Below are 16,297 nucleotides of genomic sequence, written 5' to 3' on the forward strand. Positions count from 1 at the left end.
AAGAGTCTGGACTTTGACCATTCCCTCGAAAATATGGAAAATTGACTCTTGGTGCAAGATACCAGACTGAATGGAACAGCAATGAAAAAAAGAACACAGAATTCCTTCACAACTACAACTTTTTGCACTATCCAATGAGAACTAGACAGTGTTTGTCTTTTCTAGTGGGTTTATTTTCCTCCACAGGAGCAATATTCCCATCATGAAACATTACCTTCTTAAACTTTCTAGTCTCCAGTATTCAGAGACATTAATTTTGCTAAAAAAGACAATGTGCTTCATTAGCCCATCAAAAGCTATATAAGAAACAAAGCATGAGGGGAGGAAGGGCCTGGAATAGAGCTTTTTAGAAGACTTCATGAATTTGTACATGAATGCTGTCTTTGCTACTTATAATCCATAGGACTGAGAGAAAAGAAATTGCAGAGGAGAAAAACATTTTGGAGATGTTAAGAGATAGAAAAACATAAAGAATAAAATAGGTGAAATATTTGAGGATCACTTATAATAATTAATTACATAGTACATGAAATAAAAGCATAAACCATGATAGGATCTAATGGAGATGAAGTCAATGGCTGGTTATCTCTGCCCATATTGAACAGACCATTTATCCTATGTGACTTTTTGAGAAGGATATATTTTCTTTCTTAAGACAACATCTTTTATTGCCACACTTTTAAATGAAATGCAACAGCTACTACAGCTAAAAATATTGATCAAGGCAACGTGATAGACTCCAAAACCATTTCACTCTGTAGCAACATCAGAATAATGAAGCTAACACTTTTTCAATCTGTAGGTCAAAGGTGTCATGACACATAACTCCATAATATGCTCTGAGGTGGTCTGGGCTGTCATCCTGAGCAGGTATGGGATTTGGAACTGCCTTCTGGTATCAAACTTCACCTGACCCAAAATAAATTTAGGATTTGTTTTCAGCTGTCAGGTATTAAAAAACTAGCATTAGAAACAGTTCAATTCAAGGATTAAAATCAAATAAAGCTTGCTTGTCACAGGCAAAATTCAGAAGGATGCAGGTTTTAAAATAATTTGTGGTATTTTTCATGAGTAATTGTACAAAGTCCTTCCAAACTTACCATGCAATAATGCTCTGGGAAGAAATTACATAAAACCAATGAGAAAGGATATTATTTGTTTCTTATTCATCTGGCTGAGAAGTAGGACTGAATGGTAAAGTGACATATAGCTTTATATATCTATATAACTTTTTCCAGTAAATATTATGATGCAAAATATTCAGGGAATGCTACAATATGAGTGAATACACTGGGCCAGAGTCTGTGTCTACGTGAACCATTTGCAGACACAATGGTGCTTGTTTTGGTCAGATATAATCAGTCTAAAACAGACTGAAGTTGTGTTTAATCAGGAGTTTAGCATGAAATCTTCCCAAAGCAAAAAAACAACTTTGTAACTAATGGCTGTGTTCTGCTAATGGCTAACAAGAGTGCAATCAATATTTAGTTACATGATGTAATTAATTTCAGACAACACTTCATTCAGTGTGTATTTTTGTACTAATATTTCATAATTAAAATGTAAAGACTGACATTTACTCTATTCACAAATGTTGTTCAGTTCTTCTGGATACTCAAATTTTGCTAAAGCAGTTGCTCTGATAATAATCTGTAGCATGCAGCAAAACATCAAACTGGGGTTATACAGATAAACTATTAAAAGAAAATAGCAGGCTGCACAAAATATGCATTAAAGGATTTTACTAACAGAACATTTGATTTATAATATTTGCAAAAAAATAATGTGAAACACTATCTACTTACAAAATACATAGGTAACATGCTAGTTACATATTACAGTGTAAAATAATTTTTGTAAGATTCATTAATAAGGAATATTGATTTTTATTCATATATTAACAGGCAGCAGGAATTTCTTCTGTAAATTAAATTTCAAGGCTTTAGACTGCAGGTGAATACATACAAACTAAATATGAACAAGAATTGCTAGAAAATCAACTGAACCAAAGCCAATCTATTAAACAAATAGCATTGCTACTGGGAATGGAGAAAAAGTACAGAAAGTCCTCTAAGACAAATACAAAGACTGTTAAACAAAATTTGGAAATTGAGCTTAAGAAACATATCCAAGAAAGAATCTGAACAGATTTGATCCAGGGCAGATGTGGAGAGGGAATTTTTGAAATTAAAATCTAAAATGAATTAATTCTTAATAATAATAGTAGTATAATTAGGGGTGTTGGTTGTTTTTCTGGCCACATCAAAATTATTCTTTCCAGAACGAGGTTTCCAATGGCAAATTTACACCACATTAAGTTGATTTTTCATGAAGAATATTACTTACTATTTATCTTTTGAATTTGTTCTAAGCTAAATGAATATAAATATTGCATATGCTTATAAATGTATGATTATTCTTTGCATATGGACAAATAATCCCAAATTTCAAAACAGACCTTGGAAAACTTGAGGAAAAAATATTTGACATGTCAAAACCAGACACAATTCAAAATCCAGTAAATTTTAAACGTTAATTAGGAGTTATAATTTAGAATTAAAAATGGGAAATCGCTGCTTTTGATTATTTCACTGCATCTCAATACAACAATGAAATGTATAAATGTTTTATATAAAGCAAAGCTATTTTGCTAACAGTCTAACTAGTTTCATATTTATGTAGCTTGTTTAGAACTGTGACAGTTTTCAGTAACAATGACGTTGAAAACATGCAGTGTTAAACTAATACTATGAGAATAACATTGTGCATTTTCTTTTCCCTCTACTGATGGAATCAAGACGAGTTGCTGGAACATGGGCATGGTGCCTAATCTACATATTCGTCATTATAACTAGATTGGCTGATTGGACACTGAAATGGATTGTCCCTGGAATTAGTTAATTCAGCCACTTTCATAAATGTACAGTTAAACTAAAGTAAATAATGAATATGGTATTTTACAAAAACAATAAGAAGGAACACATACACAGACTTCTAATGCTTTGGTATAATATTTATGTCAGATAATGTTTCTTCCACATTTAGGAAGTTGACTTAACATACAGAAAATTCCACTTCCCTTACCTGTGCTCTGCATCAAACTCTAAACTCTAATTTCTGCTGTGGCATTTTATGCCCATTATAATCACCACCACAGAAGGTTCAGCTGGCCTTATTATTTGAAAAGATGGATTGGTAATCAACTTCTTGGTTTCCACTAGTAACCACCTGCCCTCCAGATTTCACAGAAACAACTTTTTTTTTCCTTGAATAATATTCTGAACCATGTCATGTGTCCCATGGTAGACTAAGACTAGTTTTCCACTATTCTTACTGCTATTTTTAAAAATGAATTAATATTCTGCCCTTGGGAATAACAGATTAGAATGGCTCTTGCAATGTAAGATAGGTTGGATTTAAAGGTTTGAAGCCAGAAGTTGCTTGCAAAAGGCAGTGAAACTCACTAAAAAAAAAAAAAGACAATTTGACCATTTCAGTTGCTGCTGTTCAAAGCCCATAGTAATAATGTAAATTGCCATTGATTTCACTTAATATACCAGTTTGAATTTGACAGCTGATGACTTTGATTCATGATCACTGTCAAACTGAACAGCAGCAGCTGAAATGAATGCCACTCCCTTTGATAATAACATACATTTGTCTTGCACAGTGAAGTGCAAATGCAACCAGTTAAAAACAACTTTTCAAAAGTTCTACATATACATATTGGGTGGGGAGGAGAAGTGTGCAGAGAGAGAAAAGAAAGTCAAACATTTATTCCCAGTTTGGGGCAAGAGTGATCTAGCAGGTTCTAGCCTGGGATCTGAGACCTTGCTCTAGACTACTATGCAGTACAGTAAAACACCATTCTTCTGTCTAAGAGACACTTTCCATCAAGAAATATAATAATAATAATAATAATAATAAGCACATAGCCATTGCGACAAAAAAAATTACTTCTGTAGACCTTAGCTCCAACATAAATGAAAAACATATAATAAATTAAAAATATTTTACAAAATACTTCTCAAAACAGCTAGACTTCCTTCCCCTCCTCCAAGTACCTAGATCATTCAGAACAGAGGGAGATGATCTATTTGCTATATTGAAGATCACAGGAGTCTTCAAATTACCATGAAAACAGTTTACTTTGCTTTTTTTTATGAGACACAACACTCAAAAGGAAGAAATGCAAATACATCCTGAAAACATATTTTGCTCAATGATAGCAACACTTGGAAGAACTGTTTGAAACAGACACACTTCTTTAGGTTCTCCCTCCACACCTCCTAATAACCAATTCCTTTTAACTCAGGATTTACCTTCCCTAAATTATAACATCTATGGTTAATCCAAGACTTATTTAGCTATTTTTATTTCTCATTATCAATAGCTGATATCTACTTCTGGTTAACTTTCAGGTGGGTTGACTTACATCACCAGCAATTTCTAACAAAAAATGCCTTGAAATATAAGCAAATGCTATTTCTAGGCCACAGACTGTTTAAAACAGTCAAGATTGAAGGACAAAATAAATTATATGAGAACCAACATATTTAGCCTGTTGGTTGCTTATACCCAGAAGAGGAAATGAAAGACTCTGGTAGCACAGTGACTATGAGGCAGCTGTATGGACAGACTGCTAAATATCAAGTTGAATACAAAAAGGGTATAGAGGCAAAATATCTCACAACTCTGCTTCCATTCCCATACAAATGGGCACTTACACCTCAGCTGATTGCAAAGAAGTTTGCAGAGATATTTTACATGAAGACTGAACTTCTCAGTAATGAGATCGGGAAAACTGGTTGTACGAAGAAGCAAATCTCTCCTGATATATTGCTGTGGAATATTTCTGTACTTGTATGCTGTGAATAGAAACATGTTTGTGCATTAGATTCAGATATTTAATGAAATATTGCATGAAGGAAGCTGAGTTTAAAAAAGTAGTGAAAAGGAGATCAAAATAACGCACATTTTCCAGCTCTCTCACACTGTCAAGTGTGAAAAGTGGCCTTTGGGTTCGACTTATACAAACCTCTTTGTTTAGTTATCCTATGGCCCTACATTAGTTCATGACCTATGGCATATAGACAACTACGGGCTGTTTTTATCATTGAGTGTTTAGAGGAAACTTCACTAGAGATCAGTTCCAAGAGACATCCTTTATATCATAACAACTTATTCTTAAAAATCAGGAAGAATGGTATGGATATTGGCAATCTGGAAAGATTTTGCATTACAGAAAATGAAAAAACAAAAACAAAACAACAAAAACAAAACACACACACACTCACAAAACCAACATCAACAAAATAACAACAACTACCCTAGAGGGGTTCTTTGAATGTCACAACAACATAAAATTTCCAAGGGAGATCTAAATGAAGAGCAGGTACAGTTACCACAGTAAACAGTACCTACTGCACTTCCCTTATCTGCAGAGCAAGTCATCTTCTCACAAAGTTCAATCAGGTTAGTCAAACAATGTTTGCACTGGGTAAGTTCATGCTGACTGCTTTCAGCAGGAGTTATTTGAGAGTCATGACACAAAAGCAGTGTAGATTTTGTCTGTGGCTCTCTGTTAAGTTCATGGGATACCACTTAATAGCTGTGTTCAGTGCTACCATATCACAGGATGGACCATCAAGTTAGATTTGTCTTCAAGAATGTTTAAAAAACATTTCAAAATATTATGACAGATCCTAACAAATAAAATAACAATGTTAGGCATCTAATAAAAAAAAAAAAAAAAAAAAAAAAAAAAAAATCATTCGTTTCAGAGATGTAAAATAGTGAAAACAAGGATTCACAAATCAGGAGGAAGTTGTCTTGAAACAAATTTGAAAAAGGTGCATTTGACTTGAAATTATTGCAAACAAATCAGGCAAGACGACAGACCTCTGCAGTTCAGGACCTCTGTTCCACACACTCTCTCATAACTTCACATACTATCATCCATATAAAAATATGATTTTTTCATTAAGATGGATTGTTATCCTGTACAAAAAGATAACAGAGTTGATAATTTATCATCTGTCAGTACCATAGCTTTAAATTTTAATAAGTGAAATGTATTCACTTTTAGGTGGAAAGAACTCACATGTCTATAGTAGTGGGGTTTTTTGTGCGTTTTTTTTAAGAACTTTTTTTGGAAATAATAGTAAGTCATTTAAATGAGACAAATATATTTAATGAACTGGACCCATTTTCTAGTACAACATCTGTTTAGCAACATTTTTGTTTCAGTATCTTTGGTGATCGTAGCACAGAGCTAATTAAAGAAAAAAAAACATAAAAACAAGAAAAAGCAGATTCCCAGGCTTGTAGTAAAAAAATAAAATAAAAAGCCTCTGCACCAGGTACTACTGATTCCTCAATGTTTCAGTTACCTCATATTTATTCCCAGCTCTCAAGGATATCCCAGCTTGCTCTGACTTGGTTATCTCCTCAATAAGCCTTTATATTTCCTTTTACTAAGACAAGGATAATGCCCTGCAGGAGACTATAAGTTTTCTAGAAAATTACGCTATGAAACTTTAATATATTGCTTTAAGATCATTGACTTAAATGTAACCTGCAATTCCACATTTAATATTCTAACACTGTATTCTTCTGGGAAGGTGGGGGGGGAGAAAAAAGATACCTAACATTTAAAACAAGTACTGCTGTCACCTTCCTGAAGCTTTTATTTATCTTAGATATATATCATTTCACAGTAATTGAACCGGTATTTAAGTATTTTCATTAATGCATTGCTTTTATGTCAGTCAATTAGTCTGAAAGCCATTTTATTTTTGAATGATTTACTTTCATTTTTATTGCCTTGATCTCATCATTTCAAAATGCCCGTATTGGTGTAAGTTAGGAAGTGTTATAATAAGTATGCAAAGCTGAAGAAGTATTCTGTATTTTAGTACACTGTTTTTAAAGGACAAAACCATCTGCCAAACAGAAGATGAACTTTTATCAAAATGTTTACATTTTTATCATAACTTATCGAAAAAATATACGTAATTTGATTGACAGAAATTATGATTTACCACATTTTATTTCAAGTAAATTCCAGCTTGGCAGTCCTAGAAAATCACTCATACAGTAATAAAAGATGTTCTGCATCTTTCTGATTCACTAAGTAACAACCAAGAGGAAATAGGTTTGTTACAGTCTGACAAACTAGGTTTAAAACTTGTCTTTCAGATGACAGCTAAGAGAGTCTGTTCTGTATCTGCCAGCTACTATAGGTCAACAACACTGCTGGAGTTCCTTCACTTAATTACTTTGTGACCACCGATGCTCATGTAGCTAGTCACTTCCAACATTTGTCTTTCCAGACAGTCTTTCTGGAGAAATCCCTTTCCAAGCAGTCATTACGTTCTCAAACGGCACCCTGCACATGGTTAAATGTAAATCCATTTAGCAAAGATAAGAGTGTACTTTATACAAGTGGCAGAAGGAAGGGCCTTTGTAATATTGGTCAAATAAAATTTGTCAAACAGATTTTCCTCTGCTCTCTATTACAGACTTCCCCTCAAGAAAAAGCATGTCGCACAAGAGGAAGATGCAGCTTTGGAACTGGCAGAGTTCAGGTGCCTGCTGATGTCAATGTGGCACCTGCTGGTTTAGTTCTCTGCTAGCAAGACTCTTCACCTCTTCTTTTTTTCTTTTTTTCCTCCAGGACCTTCCAAGCAGCATCTCCTCACTGTGTATTTCAGAACATAATCCAAAAATCTACATATAAAATGCAGCATATAATATTAATCAAAGTGCATTTACGGCAGTGAAATGAAAATTTGTTCTACACTTTTAAGACAACCGCCAAAACCAAGAGAAGCAGAAAGTCTTTGGATTGCTTTTGGCAACTTGAATACTTGAGAGCATCTTGACTACTTTTGAGTAGATAATTTGTTAAAGATGGAATGTGCTTCATAAAAAACAGAAGAAAAAGAAAAGCTCTCAAAACTAGGGAATATATTTCTTTCAACCCAAAAGCTTTTTTCACACACCTGTGCTTTTGTAAACAGTGTCAGCAAAACAAACTAATGATATGAATTTCTTATAAATATGCATTACTAATTTCTGAGGTTTTATTTTATGTTTGAATATATTTTAACCCTACGCACATGCATCAAGCAGCAGAGAGTATAATCACTGTCATCTGAATGGCAAAAAAGTAATTCAAACATTTGCTGACCTTTGAGTAGAGGCTGGCTGCAGCTCTCACATGCCAGAATTTCAGACAGGCCCATGGTAATTGTGGAAAGCACCTTGAGTATTATATCAAATTGCACGTTTATCATGTTAATCCATAAATAAGAATAAAGGTAAGATATAAAAAGACAGTTATTAACAACATGAACTCTCTGAAGATATCCAACACATTCTAATTAGCTTTGACAATTTATTAAACCTGTTTTTATAGATGTAGTAACTCAGCGAAGATGCAAAGGCTGAGCTCAAAATAAGTAGCTCAAGGACACATGGGACCCTGCAGCAGGCCAGAGTCAAATATTCGTCTCCTCCCTGCTTCGTTCTTGAAGGAGATTATCTTCTGAATATACAGCATTAAGACAAGTCTTCCACTTCAAACACTTATGAGTGTTTTGATATTTGAAAGATATGAGGTAAAACATGGCTAAGTTCTTACCAGCATTCCAAAATTAAGGAATCACCCCAAGTCAGTGTTGTTCCCTTCATACGAGCACTTCCAGTGCAGATGTTTCTCCCGCTGCAAACTGCTTAGCAGTACCGAGGTACAAAGGACATGTGCTGCAAGATGAACAGGAGGGAAGTAAAAGTGCGTATTGCATATTATGTGTTACATTTTAATTCTTCTTATATGACTATATACATATGGAGTACTATGTAAAATAATACGTATTTATACATAGACCTTCCTCATCAACAAGCGTATCAGTGACAAGTTCCCTTCAAATTTCAAACTAAGCAGCAAAGAGTCTCTTCTAAATTATTCTCTAAAACTACTGTAAATTAATTCAAGCTAGAAGAGTCAACCTGCATGTATCAAAAACATGACTTTTTGTCTATTGCATCACAAGATAATTCAGGGTTGTAGGGCAATGATTAAGTGACAAAATGTTTCAATTAATTAACTGTGGTTTTTTAAAGGTTCACAAGGGAAAGGGCAGGAGAGATTAATTGATTTATTCTATAACAATGCCACTACTGCTAATTAAATCTTTCATTAACATCTTATGAGAATAGGAGATAACCATCTCATTTTATTTTTTTCTCTTGTATTCATTGATAAAAGTAGTAGTATAAATTTGTGTCTATGTTCCTCTGTTCCTAATAGTTACAAAATCCTGGTAGTTTCATTCTGGTCTCCTTTCATCTTACTAAAAATACTAAGATTATGGACAAAATAGAGCAATTTATATTAAAAAAAAAAAAAAAAAAGAAAGTCCTTTTCTTTGAAAGTAAAACATATTTCCAGTGATGCAGCCATTACCACCAGCTTCAGTGAGGGCTCAGATTTCTTGCAGATAGGTTCTCTTTAATCCTGACTTCTACTGTCTCTGAAGTGCTCTATCTCCTGATCATAGCTGTCATCTTTCAACTCACTAATTAACAGCATTGAACATGAAAATTCATCCAAATCACATCACTGGTGTGGTAGACACTGCTAGCCAAAAGGATATCACTGAAGCGAAAAGACACTGTAAGAGCAAAAAGAGCCATTGGAGTCTGTTTTCCATGTTCTGGCAGACAAAGCTTTTGGAGACTCTTTACCCATGTTGACTCATCTTTCACAGAATCACAGAATGTTAGGGATTGGAAGGGACCTCAAAAGATCATCTAGTCCAATAACCCTGCTGGAGCAGGAACACCCAGATGAGGTTACACAGGAAGGCATCCAGGTGGGTTTTGAATGTCTCCAGAGTAGGAGACTCCACAACCTCCCTGGGCAGCCTGTTCCAGTGTTCTGTTACCCTTACTGAGAAGAAGTTTCTTCTCAAATTTAAGTGGAACCTTTTGTGTTCCAGTTTGAACCCATTACCCCTTGTCCTATCATTGGTCGTCACTGAGAAGAGCCTGGCTCCATCCTTATGACACTCACCCTTTATATATCTGTAAACGTTAATGAGGTCACCCCTCAGTCTCCTCTTCTCCAAGCTATAGAGACCTAGCTCCCTCAGCCTTTCCTCATAAGGCAGATGCCCATTGAGACAACCTTGCCTTTCACTCTCTGAATTCTCAGTGCTGTGGCAGTGCTCCTGCAAGCATTCTTGAAGTATGGTCCACCATCATTCAGCAGTATCAGCCTAATTATCCCCTACATAGTTTTCACTATTAGTTAAGTTACTGTTTTATAAAGCCAGGCAAAGGTAAGAACAGTAAATTGTAACAAGAATTCAGAAAGATAATTTTAAAAAGCTTGTTTCAAATGGTAGATAATCTCAAATATCTCAAAGGCCTGGAAAAATGAGATTCTTGTCTGTATGTAGACACTAACATAAGAACTACAGCACTAAAAGAAGAAATAATAGCTGCCAAAATAATGGCTTAGGTCAGTGTGGTTACATGAAAAAGTACTTTAAATTGCTAGAAATAACAGTACAAATGCCCATTTTAAAATGGAATGTGCTAAGTTATCAGCTTAGAAAAATGATATTTGACTTACTTGTAGCATCTCAAGAAAGGCTTGAGTATCTTTATTTCAATAATAAAATTCTGCTTTTCATTTTAAAATAACTGTCTTCAACTGCAAGTCTATTTTATGAACAGGTAAGATTTCTCAGTTAAGCGTAAAGTTAAATTTAGATATTTGTTATTTACAGATACATATAAAAAGCCTGTGCAAAAACAAGAAATAAATGAGGAAAGAATACGTATACTCAGAAATATATGTTGAGAATATGAAATTACCAAACGGAACTCCGTGGAGATTGAATGATTTTGACTTTAATACGACACGGGAGACACCTGAAAAAGTTAAGAATTATTGTCAAAACAGTCTCCAGAGGCTGAGAAAATAATGATTAGTTATGCTCTTCTTTGATTTGCTTTTGAAGTTCAGAGTAAAAATAAGGTCTTTTCAACAGGATTGAAATATTTTCACTTCCCCAAATGTATGTATCTCGTACACGTAAACATCTAAGTAGTTAATGTTTTCTCCCAGACTCACCAGGGAGAGAAAGCTAGTCTTTTCTGATTTCAAATACAAGAGTCTGCCAAGATTTTCCTGGGTCAGCTTCAGAAGTAAAGTAGTTTTCTCAAGAAAAAGAAAAAATAACTTATTGCTTGAAAAACATTTTATAGAAGTTACTGAACATATTGCTAAATATGAGGAACAAAGCAATCAAATCAATGTAGAATAAAATAAAAAGGTCATCTAGGTAAGATTTATAAAACTTCTACTAAAATAGTAAGCTTTGTTCATCTTCATAATGTTGAGATTTCTCCTGTTGAAATTAAAGCTTACACAGTTTTCACTTCAATGTATTATTACAAAACTGGTATGCACAAATTCAGTATTAATGGGAATCTATATTTTTCAACAACATGTACCTGAACACTTTATTCAAGCTGTTTTATAACTGATTACCATCTACTTCAACTCTTGAAGTGTTCATAGGAATCTCTATGTAGACAAGGATGACATAAATCCTTTTCTGGTTATTGGTGTGTATTTATACTAAAAATATACTACTCACAAAGAAGATGACCTGATGTTTATAATTTAATTCATTTTTTTAATAATCTTAAATATATCCACAGTATCAAAATTATTAAGCATCAGTATTTCTGCACTATTGCTTACATCCACAATACCAGCTTATAGTATAGAAATAACAGAGCACTGTAGGGACATATAAGTTGTTATTTCTATACTATTACTTCTTTCTTTTCTCCCTGAACTGAACTGGAGCCATGTGCCATGCTGCCCATGCTCCTTGCTATTTTCCCCTCTGTGGCCTTGAACACATTGGTGTAGAGCTAGTAAGTGTGAGTGAATATATAAACATGTATGTATAAGCATGCATTTATAATCATGAAGGGTTTTAGTCCTCCCCACTCCTACCATTACCAAGATTTTATTTTTTTTTCCCCAGGAAATGGAAACCACTATATATTAGTGAAAGATCATCCTTGACACATGATACATCCGTAAAACTGTATCAAGGTCCCAGTGGCTACAGGATACCCAATTTTCTTATCATAGATTTACATGTAAATACAATATAGAAGCAAGCAGGAAAAAAAAAAAAAAAAAAAAGATGACTTAGTGCTGAAAAACTGTTCTTATCAGCATGTAATATAAATTGATAGTGAGACAATGAAACATACAGACAATTATGTAGACACCGCTTCAGGGCTAGATTCTGAGTTAGAAAACATTTGGGTGAGTCCTTAAGCACATCTTTTCCAGCCCTCTTACATATCTATGCTAATCTTAGTTTCCTAATCCCCCTGGACAGTTAAGCCACCATTCTTCCCTCCCTACCTTTAGCAGTCTTCTCTCTTCCACAGGGGAAAAAGGTTAGTCTAAGCTTCTGATCATTTGGATCTCTCAGAAAATTTATCAGTAGTCTAAAAAATATCAGATGACTATTGCTGAGCATAGAATGTAAATTATGCAGTATTTTTACTGAAAATGTAATCACCTCCACTCTAGAGACTTGCCATCATTTAAACATTTTCTCCAGAAGCACAAAGTATGCCAGAATATGGTGGAATCCTCAAGGTTGCATATTATCCAAAATTGTTGGGAATAAACAAGACCTTAAAGAATTGGTTGATACATTGTGTTCATACAGAGTACCAATAAATGTATGTAGATAAATTCTGTTTAGATTTCACAATTTTAGTGGCAGTGAAACTCACCTACATCCCTTTGATGATTTGCTATTGCAATAAAAGAGCTGCCAAAACTTCAGAGTGGCTGCAGAGGCACAAAGATCCACCCAGGGATCTGAGGACTCCAGGGCACTGTGACCTTAGGAATCCCTTCATCACAGCTGCTAGAAAGGATGTAGGAAAATCACTCTGAAGGGAAAAAAAACCCAACCCAGACCAGCAAACCCAGCCACTCTGCAACCTTTGAACATCTCTTTTTGATCTATTAAACCTGTCTGAATAGTCTCATTAACATTAAGGTAGATCCTGTCCTTCTGTCATCACTCATAATCATTAACTTTAAGATAGCTCTTCTCTAAGCAATGAATCAGTACGATTTGCTAACATCATCAATCCTCTTTCCTGTAATTTGAGTCTTCTTCTAATGCTTGTGTACCAGCGAGTTACTTAAAAACAGTGTTACATGTTCATACTAATTAAAGCAGTAAGATTCATAACTAATATTATTTGCCCTTATTTTCTCTGCTTCTGTTCTCTCTACGTACCCTGGCAGGTTTGAAACAACAAGTCCTTGTTCAGAAAGCATCATAACATAAAATAAATGGGTGAGCTAAAGCAGCGGTATTAATTTTCATTTATAGAAAAAGTTAACAGTAGTTGTAAATGTAACTAGTAAGTAATTTCATTCATAATAAACTTGTCTTTATTTTATTATGTAAATAAATAGGACTGGAAGGACATTAAGGTTTTATGTTACATAGCTGATGCAGTTTAATCTTGTTAAAAATAAAGAGTAAAGTGAATATTCTATACTAAAAATTACTGCAATATATTAGCCACCTACCTTGTTTCCTTGGACTCTATGAATTTTGAAACTACATACCCTGGTAGAGATCAGATGCTAAAATTCCCCTCTGTTCTTAACATTAGCCATCAGCTCACAAACACATACCAGTTACTTTAAGTCTCATCCAAAAACCTCATATGTGTCTTTTTTATGTCATCATTGTTTTCTGATGGGATGTTGCAAATAGATATATATACATATATATACATATTTGTGAGTGTGTTCACCTTTTGAAATGCACCTAGACCCATGGCTAAGTGTATACATATCTGTGCACATGTATTATAAATAGAGATATATATAATAGGCTCATTAAGTATTAGCTTAAGAGATAACAGCAGCAGGTATACTTGTGACAGAACACTGACATTATATGCCTGGTTTTACCAGGTCACTTGCTGAGTAGATCTGTTTTTCCACTTACAAATGTTATTATGTTGTAATATTGTGGAAATATGGAAGTACATGGAAGAAAATAGTGTCATTTAATACTAATCACAACTAGTTAGTCCTATTCTGTTATGTACTATGGCTTTTGTCTCACAGGTCCACAAGTCTGTGTATTTTTTGTCACAAACGATTGTACAGATACTGAACAAGTTAAAACTCTTCCTCTCCCTACAAATAAACATAAAGAAGAATGTGCCATAGAAACCTGTAAGTGATTAATATCTTCAAATATTTGTAAAATGTTTATTTCATTAGGCATTAATGTGATCTGAGCAAGCAAAATGGACTTCTCTTAATGGATTTAGAGAGACTACGTTTTGTCAAGCTGTTAATTAGATCTTAGGAGACACCCAACTCATTAAAGCTTTGTGTGTTCTAGATTTTATATTTTTACAAAAGCCTATTTACATATATTGCTTTCACAATTAAATTCTAATGGAAATATAATTTTAAATGGCTATATTATTCAGAATTTCTATCTGACAAATATTAGTGATGTGGCAGTGCTAGGATTCAGAGGAACTTGATCTTGTTTTCTTTCTCTCAAATATTAGAGTCTTTATCCTTGAAGACTGTCTCAGAATAATTAATTAGTTTTGTCAGTCAGCTGTCTCAGATTACCAACTTTTTAATTTTAATTTTAAATCTCAGATCCTTCTGACTGAAATGGTGGGGAAAGGACCCACTAAGAGCTAAGAGCTAGCTGTGGGTATACAAATACAGCAAAATTAGAGCACAGAAAAGATTTCCAGAGTTTCTTTTAATGTGCATATCTGAACAATATTAAAGGATCAAAGATCTGTCTATCATTCCATTCCATATCTTTTTCAGTCATTTAACATTAAATACTCTATCATTCTCTGAATACAGTAGAGAGGCATATTGAAGTTTTCTCATTAACTGTATTATTAAAAGGTTTCTGAAGAACTTGTTAAGATACTTGATAAAAACATAATAAACCTCTTTTGAAAGTTAAGGGGAGTTGATAAAACAGATATATAGAATATCAAAATGAACAAGAGTATATCCAGTTGATATTAATTTTAAACAAGAAACAGTGAAATTATTGTTGTATTACATCTATTGCCAACAGAAACTATTTGTTTTAAGCGATTTGCAGCCAGCTATATTTGTTTCCCATCTTTTTGAAAACTTTGTTCTTTACAGATCTGTTTGGTGGAACAATAACAGCCAGGTCAATATAATCTTATGAGAAATTCTTAGATACACAAACTTCATAGTAGATATGATAAGTGAAGTGTTCAGCAATCACTGTTTTCAAATGCATTGATCTTTTGCACAAGAACTCACCCATACCTTGAATCATCCATGCTCAAGTTTTTTTTAAAATACCTTACTAAAAAAAAAAAAAAAAAAAAAAAAAAAATCTATTTTAAAGAATCAGCATATAGTCATATTCAATCTCTCAATAAAAAAACACGATGGATGCTTACCCTTGAAGATCACTTGGAAACAGACAAAGTTTCACATTTTAAATACAAGCCAAAGACAAGTCTGTATGTTACAACTCAGAGGAAAGAATGTCTGATGATGATGTTGACTTTTTTTTTTTAATCTTAAACAAGATGCATAATTTCTTTGCATTAGTTTATCCATCTACAAGTGCAGATGTTTCCCTGTCACCCAGAGAATAATATACTTATATAAAGGAATTATGCAAGTACAAACCTGTAGCAGAAACATCATAATCTTCAAAATCTGAAAAACAAACATCCACAGGATTTAGGGAGGTAAACAGCAGATGAATTCTTCTGAAATTCTGAAGAACAGCCATATTTTCCTCTACTTGATAGCAATAAACTTATTCATTAATACATACTTTCCTGTTGGCATACAGTTGCTAAATAGTAATGAATTTTCTGTATTTTAAATATCTCTAACCCTTAGTAAAGACAGCAATGAAATTGGAAGTATTTGTTCTTAATTTGCTTATGCTTTTAATTAAGGTTGAAATAAAGCAACAACAACAACAAAGTCGAAAGTCTCTTTCATAAGCTCTTAGCATCCCTGCCTCTGTTTAGGCTTTCTTGAGTTCACTTTTCAAGAGCTCATGGATATCTAATTCACTTCAATGGGAATAGCCTTTCTAAATGCTCCAGTAGGAACCAGATGGCAAATTATTTGGAAATATTTAACTGGTAAATGACACAAGCATTA

The sequence above is a fragment of the Nesoenas mayeri genome (genome assembly GCF_963082525.1).
Source record: "Nesoenas mayeri genome assembly, chromosome: 4".
Taxonomy (NCBI): Eukaryota; Metazoa; Chordata; class Aves; order Columbiformes; family Columbidae; genus Nesoenas; species Nesoenas mayeri.